This window comes from Triticum aestivum, unplaced genomic scaffold (assembly GCF_018294505.1).
Source record: "Triticum aestivum cultivar Chinese Spring unplaced genomic scaffold, IWGSC CS RefSeq v2.1 scaffold84327, whole genome shotgun sequence".
Classification (NCBI taxonomy): domain Eukaryota; kingdom Viridiplantae; phylum Streptophyta; class Magnoliopsida; order Poales; family Poaceae; genus Triticum; species Triticum aestivum.
Window position 1 is genome coordinate 19737 of NW_025228720.1, and position 13466 is coordinate 33202.

Genomic DNA, 13466 nt, shown 5'->3' on the forward strand with positions numbered 1-13466 from the left:
ATGTAAAGACTAGAGTTCTACTGTATTTTTAGTTTTTACAGGTCTATGTCTTCGTCACATGTTACATGATCTTTATAATATTAATGTGACACGTACTACCATGCGAAAATAATCGTACTCCTCCTACATTGAGCTTGCAAGCCACTACACTTTCAGATAGCATTTGGTATATTATACATGAAACTAAGTATACCTAAACCTGTAATTGAAGGCCAATCTCATGGTGGTACTCCCTCCGATCCTTTTTACTCCGCGTATTAGATTTGTGTCAAGTCAAAGGTTGCAAAGTTTCACCAAATATATGTTAAAAATATCAATATCTACAATATCAAATATATATTCCATGAAACTATGTTTCGTAATGGGTCTAACAATATTGATTTGGCATTGTGAATGTTTATACTTTTTTATATAAGTTTGGTCAAAGTAGATATACTTTGACTTTGGACAAAACTTTTATGCAGACTAAAAGGGACCAGACTAAGTATACAAAATAAACAGTGAACTTCTCACCTAAATATGTGAATGAATGGGTACATAATCATTAAATATATTTTGTTGAGTTATCACTAGTAGAATCTATGTTTTTATTGAGTGTCTTTATATTTGCTGAGTGTATTTTTTCAAACAATTGGTAAACCTAATTTGAGCTTATAGTTTGGTCGGAAAATATATATGCTTCAAGCAAACAAGACAAGGATGAAAGTCATGCATAGTGAAAGGATTTGAATTTCTTGAACGCGAGATGTACATCTAGCTTTCCTGCACTATTTATAATTGAATAATAATCTCAGATCCTGTAGATCATATGGGCCACTTGAAAAAAATGTACTCTCTTTGTAAAAGAGATGTATGTTTGATAGGATCATTTGATCGTTAAATAAGTCTTCCCGCCTTCACCATTACTAATTAATACCTAGTACACATACACCCAATGCTGTCATGTCACGCTAGTCGCGACTAGCAAAGGCACTCCTCATACATTGAGCTACCAGCCCATGCCACTTTCAGACTGCGTCCGTTAGAAAAGTATCCCGTGGTACACGAAAAAATTACAAAAGTATCCATATCCATTACTAAACCTAAAGATAAAATCAGCAGGCGTGGTGTGGCGGGCGGTGGAGGAGGAGCGCACAAGAACCATTTCTCTTCTAAATCTCCAATAGCATGTGGAAGAGAATCCCTTATAAGGAGGTTCAACTCCTCTTCTACTAGAGGTATGAGAAAAAACTTCCCACCACATCCATTTTCACATAACCCACATCGGCCCTTAGAGATTTTCAGAAATTATTAGATGGGCCCATGGCCAATCCCTATATTTCAACATCCATATGGATATTATTTTTTTACCAGGATCCACCCGGTTCTTTGACATGAAAAATAACAAATATTTTAGTAAGAATTTTTTTAATTAATTTATCAAGCACACATGATTGTGATTCTATACATTTGACAATGTTTACTTCAAGAAAAGTTTTGATTTCTACCCTGAGGACTACTCTTTGAAAGATTATTCAAAAATTGTAGTGTAATAAAATATTCCAACATTGTTATTGGATATATATCAGAATTGTTGATAATGGAAAATAAGCTATAGCTCACAACATCACAATGACAAGTAAAATAAGCTATTGTTCGGAACATCGCCATGCCAATCGTCAACAAGATATACTGTGTGGGATCTAACAATAGGCAGATTACCCTAGAAGGATGAAGCACGTAGCTATTTTAGGTGTGAAAAAAGAACATGCAAGATGGTGTAGCATAAAAGTCATTTTCATGTCCATATCATATGCATCTTAATTACTAGGATCCAGATTTACCATATTGCTTAAGTTAAAAGAAACCTGCAGCAATACAAGTCTTTAAAAAAATGAGGGGAATAAACTCTTTATTAGGTGGATACAATATGCAACCATGTTGTATATAATAAAATTGGAATCATAAGAAAGCTTAAATTTTTAACTATTTAGCTTTATTGCGAACTCAATCGACGAAAGATCTAGAAATATTTCAGTTCATAATTATATATATATATATATATATATATATATATATATATATACATTTTGTATGATGTATGTAGTATCTGTCAAAATTGAGAGTATGTACGTGTAGTATGTAGTATATAACAATGATTAGGTAGTATATACACTAATTTTTAGGTAGTATATACCATGTTTTGAGTATGCTCTTTTTTACGTACAAATATGTACGTATTTCACAAATATAACAAAAACTATGGGTTCATATGCAATTTTTTCATGTAACTTGCTTTGAAATATCTTAGATATAATATATGAATATATTTAAAATGATAAAGTAGTATATATAGTACCACATGGTAGTATATGAGACATATATATAAAGAAAATTAGACTCAAATTAAGTATATAGGGAAATTAAGAATTTGGCATTCTTGTGAAGTCCATGTGACATCTAAAGTATATAGATCAGTCATTATTTTTGTATGGAAAATTGTTTATAGTGGATAAGAAAGCTATAAATAACCCATGAAATTGAAAAGGAAAAAATAACATTATGTCAACTTTGTATGGGAACCTTAATGGCTAATAGAGAGATAATTTTTCAACATTGTCAGGTCAATATGCATCGATTGGTTACATTCAATTGTTAGGCAACAGTGGAATTAATTATCTAACAAACAATGAATCGTCACATTGTAGATTGAGAATAGTACGTACTCTCTTTATAACTCTGTCTACCATTATATATACAAAATATTTACATTGGTCAAATAAAATTTTGATGCCCCTTGGTTCATTAATAGATGTCTTTATGTGCGATCAAACTTTTCAAATTATAGCACGCCATCTGTTCAGAAATGTATTTAGTAGTATTATTTTATGTTATACTTTTCAAAATACTATCGTCTATTATTCTTATAGAAAAACATACTACATTGTAAAATATAATTAGATATAAAAATATATAGGAAATCTAGCCGCGCAAATGCTCGGGGCACACAGGTAGTTAGTAAAAATGAAAATAACTAATCATAGCAAATTGTAGTAAAGATCGATGATGCAACATAATCTTATTTTCTGCATGTAAATACAATAATAATGGATATTAGTACAAGTACAATTATTATAAATGCAAGCCTTGCAGCACAAATGCGCGGCTTTGGTAACCCGGCCACTAGTTGAAGATTTATTTCCCGAACCAAGTAAGAACAGTACTAGCTAGAGGAATGGAGTAGACGGTAGTTGTGATTTGTGATGAAACTGACTCCTCCAAGCAGCCGAGCTAGCCTCCCTTGTCCTTCACATGCATTGGCAAGCCGCCTCCCATCCGCAGCGTCATTGACATTACGAGCTTTGGATGCCCCTCGCCGCCGACGTACCGGAGGCTGAACCCCTCCAACACGCACGCCACGATGTACTTCATCTGGATGTAGGCCATCTGTGCACGTCGGCAGCCACCGCATCAACTCGGTGATGGCCGCGTGGAGGTAGTGCATTTCGCGCAGCTCGTCCAAGCTGAAATTCGCGGAGCACGGCGGCCTGAAGCGCGGATCTCACGCTTGATCTTGGCTTCCACGTGGGGCCGCGTGGACACTAACCAGAAGAACCAGGTTAGCGCCGACGAGGTAGTGTCGCGGCCGGCGAGGATGAAGTTGGTGACCACGTCGCGGAGGCTCTCATGGCTGTGCTCCCCAGCCGCCAAAACACATGTTGGCCACCAAGCCAAACATGGCGTATTTACAATTTACGCACGCATGCATGGACCACCAGGCCATGGCTTGGTTGGGTGGACTGAGCCGTATATACAAATTACGCATTCATCCATCGGTCCATCCATCCATCACTAAACGTTCTCCATCGCACCGCTAATTCTCCTCACGCGCGCGGCACCATCAATCAAATCACGCACGTGCTTTCTTCTTCTTCTTTTCTTTCTTTTTCTTTTCCATCCTGCAGCGCGCATGCGTCCATCCCAAATCTCGCGCACAAACCATGAGGATCTCCCTCTCTGACCCACCCCGGTCTCCAAGACCAGGACCATTACCAGGACCAGGGCGACGTCATGGAAGGGCCACCAACAGCTCCGGTCTTCTCCATGGACTCCAACTCCTCGGCTGCACTCCCTGATGCATCATGCGCGCATGCCAACAAGGAGGCTCTGCTTCTTCCTGGGTCGCCATGGGATGGAAGGTATGCTCTGCTTTTCAATGCCCATCTACCCGTGTTTGCTTGTTGCTGCAACTTGTATTCGGACCGAGCTAGACAAAACTGCAAAAATCTCATACTTTTACTTCCTTCTTTATTCATAAAACTGGAAACTCTGCAGCAGATTATTCTTCAGGTTGATACTAACTTGGCAATGTTGCTGTTCCGAGAACCCGCTGCCGCTGCCTCTGCGGACGCCGTGTAGACCGTCAAGGTATCTCACTCTGCTCTCTCTCATGTCCCGACCATCAATTACCAAAGTCTTCCAGTATGAGATACATGCCGATTAGAGCAACAACAAAACGACACCAAAAAGATGACTTTTCACTATGATAAAAGCTCCATTTTTCATACCCGTCTTCACATGTATTACAGAAGAAGAAGAAACGACTCTGAAAAAGCTCCATGTATCTCATACAAGGCATGATCTCATACCCAACTCTTCACATGAGCAAATTCCTTCATAAAATAAAATAAAATACTGACACGAGCATGCATAACAAATCTTACAATTTGAGGGAGCACTAGGAAACTTGATACTCCATATTTTTCTTGCTTGCTTGCTTGCTGCAACTTATCTTCACAGACAGACAAGACAGAAACTTTTAGTTCCTTCCTTCTTCAGAAAACTGAAACTCTGCAGCAGATTTATCTTCAGGTTGATGATAGTAACCGAGCATACTAACTTGATAATGCTGGTGTCCTCAGGCGCAGACTGCCGTGTGCCACTTCTTCCATGGGCGTCCACGCCACGGGGCTCCTTAAGGTATCTCTCATGTCCTGCATGTCCCGGCCATCAATTATGTACCCATAGATGCTGCTTATTGGTTTTCACTAGTACAACAATTTGTGTGTGTGCCAGTATGAGATTTGACAAGAGAAGATGAGCTCTTGTAGCGATTTGCACATGTTAGCCTTTCTATGGCAATTATGTCTGGTCTAATTGCATCACTTTGTATGGATCGTACAACTTTGTTTGCTACAGAATATATAGCACCATCCTGAAATAGTCTACTATTTCATTTGTGATCACGCCCTTGTACAACAAGCCTTCCAATCTGCTAAGTTTTGCTTCTCTTGATGTATGTATGTATATGTATGGGCAAAATGATGACAGGTGCAGACCTGAGCTGCCTGCCATGTCGTTTATAATAAACACACACTTGTAATAGTAAGATAAGATGATATTCAAATTGCGTAAGATTGCAATTTATCTCTCTTGCACTGGTAACAACATCACATATACTCCCTCCGTAAACAAATATAAGAGCGTCTAGATCACTAAAGTAGTGATGTAAACGCTCTTATAGATTCTTAATTGCTGCCATCATAAAGTACTAGTTATGTATTTCCATTTCTTAATTGCTACCATGTCCCTTGGTGTGACTCCATTTCTCTGCTTTGACATTGATGTTTGCCCAACAGAGACCCTCAATGATGACCAAGGTGGAGTACAGGGCATCGAGGACATGATATGAACCGCCGTTCCAGACGCCCGCCTAGGGGAAGGAGCACTTCATCCCGCTGATGACAAAGTTTTGAAAGAGGAGATGAAGGATTTGGCGGAGGAGAGGAACTCCCTCAAGGACGAAAAGAGGAGCCCTGTGTATAGAAAAGTATGTGATGTTTTATTGAATCACCATCGCAGCAACCTTACTATGGCCTGAGGTTCCCATTGTAGACGCTCTTGACTGTAACTCAATTGCTTGTGATGTTGCATTCTGGCAGCTTGTGATGCTGCTTTGTCAAGTGCTTGTGTGGTGGTTTCTATTTAGACCGCCGCTTCGCTCCTCCGGGTCTGCTTCTTCCCGGGTCGCCGCTGCTCCCACGTTGGGAGGTATATATCACCCTCCTCTTTCTCTCCCTCTAAAACTATGCTCTGGTTGTGCATGCCCATCCAATTTGCTTGCTGCAACTTATATTCAGAGAGGGGAAACTACACAAAATAGAAGCTTCCTTCCTTCTTCAGAGAGGAGAGGGGAGGTTCTATCCTCTGCAAATCATTGTAGCTAGCCATGAACGTGGGGAGGAGCGAATGCCAACACCAATCCAACCAGGAACATGGGGAGGATCAAACAATGCTTCTGCTGCATGCTATGTAGTGAACAAGGGATAATATATGGATGTCTTCAGTTTTTGTCTTTCAAGTTTCAACAATGCGTGCTATCTTTGGCATTAGTAGTACCATGGTTCTGATTTGGTAGACGTGGTCCTGGTGTTTGGTTTACACTTTGTTGTGGTGTGTCCTAGCTAGCTTGATTAATTGTCTTGCTGTATGTTTAATTCAACATCATCAACTGGTTGTACTAGCCCTTGTTGCTGTTGTATGTGCACTCCGGCTTAGCATGGTTATGCTTTCAAGTATAAACGATCAAGTAGAAGAGCACATGCATCTTCGGTGAAAAGAATTCACCGTACTTGTAGAGGATCCTTCTGACTTTAGAACATTTGGGTGTACTGTACCCTTCTTGTAGAAAAGTCTCTTTGCCTCTGGGAGTCATTACACAGATGAGATAATCCTTTCCGTCCTTTCTGTTGTTTTGCGTAGATGCTCTTGCTGGGTTCTGATGTAGTAATTTCAAGAGATGCATATTAATAAAAAATGTTTCATTTGTTTTCCTGTGTATGATGTCACTCGTCGATGGGTACTTTTTGGAGTATTCTCATCTGTACTCCCTTCGTCCCTTAATATAAGATCTTTTTACGTCCAATATGTGAGAATATTGGACGTAATAAGATCTTATATTATGGGACAGAGGGAATATTAGTTAATTCTCATTTCAAATCCATGGACTGGTGGCTGGGATTGTAGTCATTATTCGGAGAGATCGATTTGTACCCAGGTTCAACTAGTAAGCTTGAGTACTTGTGCATGCATATTGTATCTTTTGAGCAAACACTTGTCTTGTTTTTCTATAGCATTGACCATCCATGTCTCTTGTGATCCTTGTGCAGGCCGTCTGGCACTAATTCGACTATGATGGTCTGATGACGCCTTCCCTTGTCCATTGAGTATTCTCAACAGGAAAGAACAAGTGCCACTGCTGATCCGAAGCTCTTGCCAGGGGAAGGAATTCTGTCACTGCCTTCTATGTGGGTGGTGAGTGCAGGCTCTGCTCCTCCTAGTTTAGCATTCATCATCAGTGGCCCTTACTCCCTCTCATGCCCATCCATATTTTCTTACTGCAACTAATCTTCAGAGACGACAGAAATGCAGAAACCTGAAACTTTTAGTTCATTCCTAGTTCGAAAAACTGAAAACTGTGCATATTTTTATTGAGGTTCATACTAACCATACTAACTTGATAATTTCGGTGTCGTCAGGCGCAGACCGCCGTGTGCCGCCTCTACCATGGACGCCGCTGCTGTCCGACCCTGCTGCCAACGACATGGAGATCATCAAGGTATCTCTCTTTGCTCTCTCTCATGTCCTGTGTGTCCCAGCCATCAATTACCCGGAGATGTTGCTTGTTTTCACTTGTGCAACAATTTGTCTAGTATGAGATTCGACAAGCCAAGATGAGTTCTTGTAGAGATAATTCTTCTGCTGATCCAACACTTAACTTTCAGTGTGTGGAGCTGGAACAAGCAGTTTGCATTCCTAGGCTGGTTGATCACTTTACTTTGTATATATGGATCAAAAAATATTGTTTGCTACAGAAGAATGAATAGCAGAACCCTAGCTAGCTAGTCTACATCCCAACGAAAATTACCATCTTATGTGATGAAAATCTTGGCTTTCCTTACTGCCATGCTTAGTGCTTGCATCGCACCATCATGTTATCTCTCTGTTCCTCACTCAAACATGTATTGAAAAATCAGGGAGTTTTATCTCTGATGCACATGGCTTGTTCTGCTGGAGTGATGCTTCTGAGTTATTATTTGGTCTCGTCGGGGTCAGCATATAGTAGCAATTCCATAGCGACTAGTGCAAGATAGCCATTTTTCCCTTGCTACATTGGTAACCATAGCAGATACTACTAGTTACTTATTTCCATTTCTTAGATGATGCCATGTGTCCATTTGGTGTGACTCCATTTCCCTGCTTTGACTTTGTTTTTTGCCCAACAAAGACCCTCAAGCAGTACCATCTGCTGGAGTATAGGGTTATCGAGGACACGACGAAACATTTGTTCCGGACGCTCGCCACGGGGAAGGATCAATTATTATCACTGGTGGCAAAGTTTTGGAAGAGGAGATGGAAGGATTTGGTGGAGGATAGGAACTCCCTCAAGGATGAAAAGAGGAGGCCTATGTACAGAAAAGTTAGTGATGTTTCATCGAATCACCATTGCAGCAACCATATTATGGCTGGACATCCCCTTCGTCGATGCTCTTAACTATAACTCAATAGCTTGTGATATTGAATTCAAGCAGCTTGTGATGCTACTCTGTCAAGTGATTGTGCATAGAGAAAAGCAATCTTGCTTTAATCCTTTCTCAAAGTGATGGTACGATTCAGTTAAAGTCGGTGTGTTAGCTGTTAGAATTCTTCTGCTCCATGTTTTCCTTCCCTTCCCTTCTCCCACCATTGCTTCCACCATAGATGGAGGCCTAGAATGCAATGGAAGGTATAAACCTCCTGCCTCTCATGGGGTCATGCCAATCCATATTTGCTTGCTTGCTTGCTGCAACTTATCTTTAGAGACGACAAAACTGCAGAAACCTGAAACTTTTAGTTCCTTCTTTCTTCAGAAAAGTGAAAACTCTGCAGCAGATTTATCTTCAGGTTGATACTAACCACACATACTAACTTGATAATGTTACTGTCCTCAGGCGTAGACTGCTGTGTGCTGCCTCTTCCATGGACGCCGCCACCGCTCCGACCCCGCTGCCGACGCCATGGAGATCGTCAAGGTATCTCTCTTTGCTCTCTCTCATGTCACGCGTGTCCTGGCCATCAATTACCCAGAGATGTTGCTTGTTTTCACTAGTGTGCAACAATTTGTCTAGTATGAGATTCGACAAGCCAAGATGAGCTCTTGTAGCGATAATTCTTCTGCTGGTCACACAAGTGAGCCTCTCTATGGTAATTTTGTCTTGTCTTGATCAGGTCCAACACTTAATTTTCAGTGTGTGCAACTGGAACGAGCACTTTGCATTCCTAGGGTAGTGAATATGTATGCATTATTTTGAGGGAAAGATGTTGTCTTGTTAATTCCTGTAAATTCCTTTGACACATTAGAATTGTTGTGTGGCTTACTTTTGAGAAATCTGACATTCCTTTGATGCATTACATTGTCCCTACACTAGACTGATCTTTTTATGTCCACCCAGATTGCATTCTTTAGGAACATACTCCTTTCGTCCGGCAAACCTACCGGACATGGTGGAAAAGGTCCATCGCACACGACGCCAGTCATTTTTTCGCACAGCCTGTGATCTTGCCAAGCGGTGCTGCAGAAGTTGACACAGTTTGGGCTTGAAGATGCACTGGATGGCGCCGTCGTCCTCGGGCTTTCTCCGCTAATGAGGATGCACTGGATGGCGCCGTCGTCCTCGGGGTTTCTCCGCTAATGAAGATGCACTGGATGGCGCCATCGTCCTCGACCTTTCTCCGCTAATGAAGATGAAATAGATGGCGCCGTCGTCCTCGGGGTAACTCTGTTGATGGGTTAGGTTTTAGAATTAAGCCATGTATGTAGTAGTTTGGCTCTGTCCTGTTGCAATGTTTGTGATGGAAGGACGCGAAGTACCTGTGCTTCCTGGGATGTGTAGTGGACTCAAGATGTTTTTTATCCGCTCATCTGAGAAGTAGTTGATGACATAGATATTTAACTTTGATTTTGGTGAAGATGTATTTCTGCACTGTGTGTGTGTGCGTGCGTGCGCATGCATGGTGTGTTCATTGTGAAGGTTGGGATGTGAAATGTTGTGCGTTGTTATGAGAGTTTTCTTTTTTGGAATTCTTGCGCGTCAAGGAATTCCTGTGTTGTTTGAAGTGTCCATATATACTTTTGTTTTGTATGGTACAACAAGATAAATTTCATTGCCCTTGGAGAGGAGAGTACCGAGTTCGTCGGTGTCAAGAATGAATGAGTGTTGTCTGGGTTTTTTCAATTATAATCTAACAAATTCTGAAAAAATGTTCAATGCAGGGAATTTGTAATTGGATTGGAGCCGGTGTTTTTATGCTAGGAATATACTTGCCAACCTGGTGTCTTATCTTACATGAGAAAATCAAATTGTGAACAAAAAAACCCACCCAGCTTTATATATGGAACGAGTCTTAGCTTACATGAGCAAATTCCTTCAAAAAAAACTGGAACGAGCAAATTCCCTAGAAAACTCTGACACGAGCTAATTGACTCCATGCGTAACAAATCTTACAATTTGAAGGAAACTTGATACAAAATCATTTGCACGTATGGAAACTTGATACAAAAGGCCGGCGTAATTTCTGGGAGCGCTGGGAGACTCGATACTAAATAGTTTGTACAATACATACCATAGAGAGAGTCAGAGAGTCAATCTGGCGACAAGGAAGGAAATTAAAGGAATAATTACTGCATGCAGGTACGTTTTCCACGGCTTGGTGAATGTTCCTTTAATTTCCTTCCTTCCATCAAGAGACCTTCCCCCAATTCCCTCATCTTCCTCCTCGAAACTAGGCACCCCATCAATTCTATCCTCTCCCAAAACCGACGCCTGGTTGCTTCCTCCTCCTGGAAACCTTCAATCCATGCCGCATTTAACTGCCCCATGCATCCATGCGCCGCCTCCCTCCCTCCCTCTCTCCCCCGCTCCCTCTGCATGCGATCCAATCCACGCGCCTCACACGGATCACACGCACATCCGACGCCTCCGTCCGCTCATCCCATCGCTGCCCACGCTCCCCTCTCCTCTCCTCTCCTCTATAAATGGACGCCCCCTTGATCTCGTCCAGCATTGCCCCGCCCCACACCTTCCTCCTCCTTCCCTCTCCTCAATCTCCACAGTTGTAGATGGCGATGGTGGATCTAGGCTGCGTCATGTACATCCACCGGCAGCTCAGGGTTGTGCCATGCCCACTTCGATGTGTTGTCGGGCTATAGAAACACGCTGCCGCACAGGAGATGTGGAGCGAGTTAAGACCAGCCGGCATGCCCAGTGCTGCTGTGCTTGGTGGCACTTAGACCGAGCATGGCTTGCCGGCCATGCCCGTGCCTGCCGCCTATCACTCCTTGACTCATCACAATGTGACGCTTGTCTGTTTGGTCCCCCTTTTATGTAAAAACACGCATGCCGTTTGTTGATCTAATCTTCTTCTTCCTGTTCTTCTTCTTCATAGAAATCTTGCCACACCAACTGATGGCTTCTCTTTTGTGTCTGAACTTGCTATAGTGCTGATGTTGATGGCTCTACTAGGCATCCAACACATGATATGAACAGCAAGTCGTTGGGCAAGCAGCAATGCTAAAACCCGTAAGCCTGCAAGATCGATACACAGGTATGTCCTTGTCCTACGAGGCATGTGTTTGATTCAGGAAAGGCAACACATCAACATTTGTTTTGTTTTTCAGATTTTGGGGTGAAATCAAACTTAGTTATGGGGATCTAAAGCTCCACTGGGTAAGAAGAATATTAGCAATAAGGACATAGTTACAGAGTGTGTGTGCTTTGTTTTATGTATGTATGTACCATCGTTGCTGTAATTCCACGTCCTGCCTGCTACCCCCATTTTTGGGTAGTTGCAAGATCCCAATATGAAACCAAAAAAAACGGATTTTAGGATTGTGATCCTTATACTTCTGAATGTGTCATGTGAACCATCAGAATTGGGACTAGCTGTGGTCTTTGTCCCAACTTATGCTGGAACTGCGAAATCCCAATTATCATGCATGTTTTAATTCCATTTGTTATGATGGGGCAGTCAAGTCATTCCATCAAGACCTGATGGATGAAAGTTTACTTCACTGTCCGTCATATATATATGTAGGGTTTCTGTGGTCAGTACAAATGTGTGTAGCAGCTCACTACTTTTTTTTATTCTCAGCATGGTGGGGTTCGTGTTTTTGCGGCAGTGCAAAGAGTAGTGAAAAGATTTTTCAAGAGTAGTTTTTATTGTTTTTGGCACTTCTTATTTTTTTTCGCAAACCCGGAACAGACGCTATCTATTTTTCTGAATGAATTATTTGACACTTGCAGTGCAGGATTCAGAATCTCAACATTCTTTTGTTTTCCATGTGTGCATTTTTTTGGTTTCAGTCAGTGTTAGTTGAAATCTCACTCGCACCCCTGGATGTGAGTTTATTGTTTTCTTTTCATCTTTTTTGGCAGCAGCAGGGTTGTGGATTCTTCGGGGTAGATGTCGTCATGTGGATGCTACGTACCCAATTATGATCATGATGATGGTTTGTCAAACGACGAGAATTGTATGGAAAGCACTGCATCCACGGATGAACAATTTTTTTGTTCCCTTGCGGTGTCTCTTTTTTTATCTCTCAGATGTATTTCTTCAGTCACTATTCAGTGTTCTTTCTTCACTACTCATTAATTTTCTCATTCATATTTCTACAGTATTCCTCTTTCAGTCATATTGAGTGTGTTGTACTTTCATTCTATTTAATTTTCATTTTTCTCTGCTCTAGTATTTCTTAGCCTATGTATCAGTCTTATTTTCATCTTTAGTCTTCATTTTCCCTTTAGATATCTTCATTTAGTCATTAATACCATCATTCGTCATTTATCGTCATATATTAATGGAAGTGTATTATCATTGTTCAGATTGAGTATCTTTAGTTTGTTTATCACACTCATTTTCATGTTCTTATTATAGTTCATTTTATCTTTAATTTATTTCATTCAATTTTCAGTCATTCTATATGAGCGTGTGGGTTTAGTTCTTATTATAAGTTCATCTTTTCTGTTTTGTATCAGTTATCAGTCATGTTTCTTTAAATAGGGAGGGAGTGACATGATTTACATACTTCTTCAGTCATGTTCCTCATAGGTCTTTGTCATTTAGTATTTGGTTAGTGATCAGTTTTTTTATCCTCATTCTTCCATTTTTTTAGTTTTGCAATTCCCTGAGTATCTCATTCTTTTTCCTGTTTTCTTTGGTTCACAGTTACATCTGTTCACTCTTTATTTTCTCATTCTTTTGTTCAGTCTCTCTTTCTCGGTCTCTTAGGTTCCTAATTTCAATCTTCTTCATTTCTTCTTAGCTAGTCTCTCTTTAGTTTTCTCAATCTTATTTAATACTCCCTCCATCCGGAAATACTTGCCAGAGAAATGCATAAAAATGAATGTATCTATAACATACATCCATTCCTCCGACAAGTGGGACGGACA